A 6463-nucleotide genomic window follows, 5' to 3' on the forward strand; every position below is an offset into this window, starting at 1 on the left:
ATTTGTAGAGTGAACGCTTCAATTGAATTGAGAGCATGTTCCGGAGTTTGGAAATATTTGATCTAGTCAATGTAAGTCCTTTGGGAACTCTCATATCCGTGTTAAGATCCCCATAGAGATATGCAGTTTCTACGTCTATCAGCTGCATACTCAGTTTTTCGGAAACTACCAAACTAATAAGGTAGCGAAAAGTAATCACATCCATAACAGGTGAATAAGTTTCGTCATACTTAATCCCAGGGTGTTGTGAGAAGCCTTGCCCAACAAGATGAGCTTTGTAATCCATAAGTTTGTTCTTTCATTACGCTTCCGAATGAAATCCATTTCTAGCCAACGGGCTTCACATATGGAAGAGTGGGAGCTACAAGTTTAAACACCTTACCTTTTGCAAGTGAATCGAGTTCGACTTCCATTGCTTGTTTCCAGTTTGACTAATTAGTTCTACGCCGGCATTCATCAACGGAACGAGGTTCAATGTCATCACTTAACATGATCTCAGTAGCTACTGCATATGCTAATGCATCGTTAATGATCATCTCATTTCTACACCACACATCATCTAAGCTAGCATAATAAACTGAAATCTCACGATTCTCGAGAGATGGATTCGTCTTTTTAAGGACGCTTTCGTGATCTAGAATTTCCTTATGAGTTGGATAGAATGAGTAAGCGACAATCGGATTCACAGTAGGCTTTTTAGGTGCCTCTGTCATGGGTTTCCTCTTCTGGGGTGTGAATCATTTGAACATAGAGGTCTGTCACTCTTTTGTGTAGGGGCAGATGATTAGCTAGCTGTTAATGTATGTGGATTGGCCAAAGTGGCGTCCTGGGCCTCCAGGAAGGAAGTCCGTCGTACATTTGGTACATCCATCTTTGCAAGCACATTCACAACTGGAATATGTGATGTTGTCACTTGTACTAGATCGATGGAAGCATTTGGCATGCTCTGAAGATTTAATATGCGTTGCACTTCAGTTTCAGATTGAGCAATGCGGGGATCTAAAAGGGACAAAGTAGGAGTCGTCCACGATAATTCGTGTTGTTCATCGGGAACGTTGAAGTTCTTATCTCCCCTTAACAATGGGAAGACTGTCTCATAGAAGTGACAATCCGCGAAATGAGCGATAAACAGATCGCCTGTCAAAGGTTCTAAGTAACGAATAATTGAAGGAGAATTATATCCAACATAGATTCCCATCATTTACTGAGGCCTCATTTTTGTACGTAAGGGTGGCGAAATTGGCACATAGATCGCACAACCAAAAACGCGCAGATGCGGTATGTCGGGTTTGTATTCGGTAAGCAACTGAAGAGTGCTATATGGTTGCGTTACAACAGGCCTCAGGCGGACCAATATGGCTGCATGCAATATTGCATGGCCCCAAGCAGCGATCAGGAGCTTGGTACGTATGACTAATGATCGAGCAATCATTTATAAGCGCTTAATGAATGCCTTAGCCAGGCCATTCTGGGTGTGAACATGTACATGATGTTCAAGAGGGCCAACATTGCGGATTTCGACGCGCACTGGCAAGGTCGAGCAAAAGAAGCGAAGCAAGCCGCCAACGAAGCCTACAATAAAAATCCTGCACAAGTCACTGAAAGTTTCAACAAGGAAGTCCATGAGTAAGTTCCTTGTCACACAAGCACCCAAACATTTTTAACCACCACCAATGTTGAACGTTTCATCGTGTACTTCAATTTGTAAAGAAATTTGACTTTTCGGTTTTGAAATTGTTCATTTACAAAGCTTTTATTCAATGGAAGCAGCACGTTTGATGCCGCGAATAAAACGAGAAGGAACTTGAAACAGAAGTACAAGGGTCCATGCCTGGCTACAAACCCTATTGATCGTTGCTGGAGATGTGATCCAAACTGGGAAACAAATCTCAAGAAGCTGGCTGATTGCGCCAAAGGATTTGGGCACAAGACGACAGGAGGCAAGGCCGGAAAAATCTATGTGGTGACTGATAACTCTGACAATGACATGGTGAACCCGAAACCAGGGCTGACATGCAATAGTCATCAAAAGTTTTAGACGTGAATTCTCCAGCATTATCCAATTGAATATATTTAATCGTATAATCATGGTAGTGAGCCCTACAAGGAAACGTGTAACCAATGTGTGGAGGCATTAACCAAAACCATAAAATATCTAAATGGTCTGCATTGAGGGTGAATCGGTCCACAAATGTCCCCCTGAATCATTTGTAGAAAAATAGGAGGATTCGAGGAAATCTTGTCATAAGAAGGCTTAATAATAAACTTTCCTATGGAGCAGGTTTGGCATGCGATTCCTTGAATCGAACCTAAACTTCGGGTTAGTGGATGCTCGTGTGAAGATTTGAGGATACAGCGCATCAATGTTCATCCAGGTTGTCCCAAACAATTATGCCAAAGTGTAATTTCGTGCGCGGTCCCTAGAGGTAAGGCTGGCCACATAGTGGCTTTCAATAGGGCATATGGTCGTAGTATACAGACCACTCGGGATACGCTCCATCTTCTATAGAATACGTTTTTGGGCATACTTGTAGGAAGGTATGCACATAAATTCAACTCCATTTTCAATATAGGTTTCAGCATGGTAATTATTGTTTTGAATGTCTTTAATGCTCAACAACGTTCTTTCGGAACCTAGAGAATAAAGTGCCTCTTGAATGGTCAAAATAGTTCCATTAGACAACATTATACGGGCCTTTCCGTATCCTTTGATCAGGTTGGATAAACCTGAGAGGGTTGTCAGAAGTGCATTCTTAGGTATGAAGTTAGTGAAATAGATGCGTTCACGCAAAATGATGTGTGTGGTTGCACTATCTGCCAAACAACTAACTTTCCCACTAGTCATACCTAGAATAAAAATTAATTTGAATCGGTCACATGCATAAAAGTTTGAAAACTTAAATCCATTCAATTAATTTTGTCGAGAAAAATTTATGAACTTCAGGTTCATAGTACCTACAAACAAACGCATATATATACAGAAATATCTAACAAGAAAATATGCAAATAGAACTTCAGGTCTAGAATTATAATTGAATTAATTATTTGGACTTCAGGCCAAATTTAAAGGGTGGGTGAAAAAATATAAAACCCAACTTGCCTAAAAAAAAATAAACAGTTAAACTCGGGGTCCAAAAACAAGGACCATAAACCCATGGGTGGGTTGAGCAAATCGGATTGATTGGTCTAGGCCCAAAAATTGGGCTGGAGTAAGGCACGGGTAATAGGGCTAATCGTGTGCAGTGGGCACAGATGCACCAGAAAAGCTGCGTTTTGGTGTGTAGCAGCGCTTGGGGTCCACAACAGCCGCGTAGGTTGGGTTCCACTGCAACGGGGACACGGGGGACACCAAAGCCTAATTGGGCTGGTGTTGTTTGTGGGTCGAGGGAAGTGTACAAGCCCAAAGGGCTGATACTTGCCGAGAAATAGGCCAAGCCCAATTGGGCTTGGGTTTTTGATCCAGACACCCTAATGTGAGCTGGGTGAACTCGCCGGAGAAGAAGATCATCGCCACCGCTTTAGGCAGTCCTGTCATGGTGCAAAAAATCACTACAAAGGCCGTGGGTTCAACGACAACCCATAAATTTGAATGGAGAGTGAAAAACTCTCAACGTTGTAAAACCCTTGAATTTTTTTATTTTAATTTCATAAAAAATAAAAATCGAATTTCAAGCAAAGACTCGTCGATGACGACTTCAGGTCGTTGGGGAAGTAGCCGGAGATGGCTGGGCATGGCTGTAGGCCATGCTACTCGACGGTTCAAGGGAGGCCACACCATCTGGGCATCGGGTTTAGGATTTGGTCCTGGAGCCATGGCTCCAGGTTCAGGTTCTCGGCTTGGGGGAAAAAGAAGCCCATCGACATGGATGGGTTTTCAACGAAACCCTAAAAAATTCTTTTTAACTTTTTTCAATTCCATATTAATTTAATGCATATTCATATAAATAATTTAATACATGAGTAGATATTTGATGCAATTCATGGCAATGTCAAATTCACATAATTCAACGATTATGGATATAATGCATATATAATTTACGTAGAATCTAAAATTCGAAAAACGTAAAGTTATGTCATGCATTATGGTGAATGTTCATGCTATCAAGGCTACAAAAATATCGAGATAAAAACCATTGTATTGAAAGAAGTTGATTGCATGATGATATTGATGAACTGGTTTGGTGCATAAAATTTTTCTTCAATTTTGGCTTTCCATCTCCATAGCTTATATCACGTTCAACACAAAAAATTCAAATTGAATCGATAAACGTATATGAATCAATAAAACCAAAATTTAATCAATTAAAAACAATTGAAACGTAACACTCTCCTGATTGAAGACGAATAATTTTTACGTTAGATTCCTAAGTGCAGTAGTATGAGCATGCTGGTAACGTGTTGTGGGCTATATTTAATTGACAGGGGAAGGGGGCCGGCATCAGAGAGAGAGAGAGAGAGATTGGAGAGAGATATGTGTTTGTAGGGTTATGTAGAAGAATGTGTAGAGGATGATATTATTCCCCTACGTAGTGCCTTTATTTATAGTAATAAGGGAGAGAAGAAATCCTTCATCCCCAAGGAATACAAGTCCATATAGGAAAGAATAACTAGAATCGAATCTAATCTAGGATTTACACAATCACGCTTAAACTAAAAAGTTTACAACAGTTCATTTATTTTCATAGTAAAATGCACGAAATAAAGAAAGTTAGACAAAAAAGCATAATATCATTAGTTAACATATATAAACATACCTCCAAGGTTTTCAAGTCCATTTTGATCAATGTTTTGTGTAATTGGAATAAACTCCACCTTACAAAGTTAGGTAGTTTGTTCTCTCAACCAATGATGGGGTAAGTAATCTTGGTTTTCCACCAAACCAAAACTATAAACATAAATAGTAGTATAATGCATCAGAATCAACAACTATAGCACTTTTCAACAAAAGAAAAAAAAAACCACATTATGAAAAACGTACCAACAAAGTCGGAACAAGTCCTGTTACCAAATGTGGCTTACTGGCATGTACAAGCGATTTGTTCAAACACCCAGCAATCACTGTTGCCCAATTATATATTTGAATTTGATCCAAATTTTCACATATACCCACAAGGTTCCATGAAATTTGAGTATAACTATTGCACAATAAGAGTGTGTTACAGAAATAAATGCACACTAAACGTGTAAGGTTTGCACGCTCTTCATTTGATCTTTCGGCAACTATATTTCTTATGGATGCCTCAATTCTAGTCTTTGTAACACGATCGACCATATCTGATAAATATTTAGACATGAATGTTGTTTTCTTTGTTTTCTCTCCTGGCGTACTAGTGTATTCCAATTTTGTTTCCTTCATTAGGAATGCCGAATATATCAGCAATGTCATTATGTCATTAGCTGTCACCACCCCTTTGATGTCACCAAATACAAAGCACCATTGGTCTTTGTCATATTGTTCAATTATCATCTTGATATCGTTGTCCAAAGCACTAAAGTACTCGGTTGTCACAAGCTTATCTTTGTATGCTCGGTATAGTCTCCAAAATGGTGTTGTCTTCATATGAATATCGTGTCCAGCTTTAACATATTCTTCAATTGTACCATAAAAACTAGCGAAGTGTAGAAGATTAGATCAGTAGTTCATGCTCCCATTCTTAGCCGTTAGTACCGCCATGATGTACCTAAAACATTTTTAGTCAAATAATTTGTACCAATATATATATATATATTCTAGGCTGCAAGATGTCCACACAAATCATATATATCACTACAAGAAGATGTTTACCAAGATGGCCACACGAATCATATATATAGCACACTACACAAATCATCAATTATAGGCTCCAAACGTACCAAAAGCTAGGTGTCAAACTACGAACATGTTTACCAAGTAAAAATTGGGATCAAAACCTTTGAATTCAAAAGACTATCAAAACCAAACAGCATATCATATTCATGTTCAAGCATACTACAAGAAGAGATGTAGCAGCACTCTAACGAATGTACCAATCATAGCCAACACACAAAAGATCAAAACCTTTGACTTCAAAAGACAATAAAAAATGAACGCACCCAACTGATAATTTGAATAAAAATCAATAATTGGAACCTGAATACCAATGTCGACCTTGGTAAGGAAAGAAGGCTTCTGAAACTTATGGTATGTTCATAGGAGGGAAGAAAGTGCCGTTGGAAAATAGAATTCACTAGAGAAAAAAAAAACATTATCCTTAAATTGAAACCCTTCTGATATTCAACAATTAGTATTCTTCTCGGATTAAAACTCTGAGGCATTAGTTAGCAAGAATCTAGGAACCTTCTATCCTTTGGCGTGAAGAAACTGGATACGGGAAACTGATATGTTAAAAGCTATGGCAAAATATGTAATTTAGGTACATTACAATGGGTTAATCAAAATACACATGGCACCAAAATTGTAGGAGAATGTTTAATAAAGGGAGTT

Source organism: Pyrus communis, chromosome 4 (assembly GCF_041283825.1).
Source record: "Pyrus communis isolate YQ-2024b chromosome 4, ASM4128382v1, whole genome shotgun sequence".
NCBI lineage: Eukaryota > Viridiplantae > Streptophyta > Magnoliopsida > Rosales > Rosaceae > Pyrus > Pyrus communis.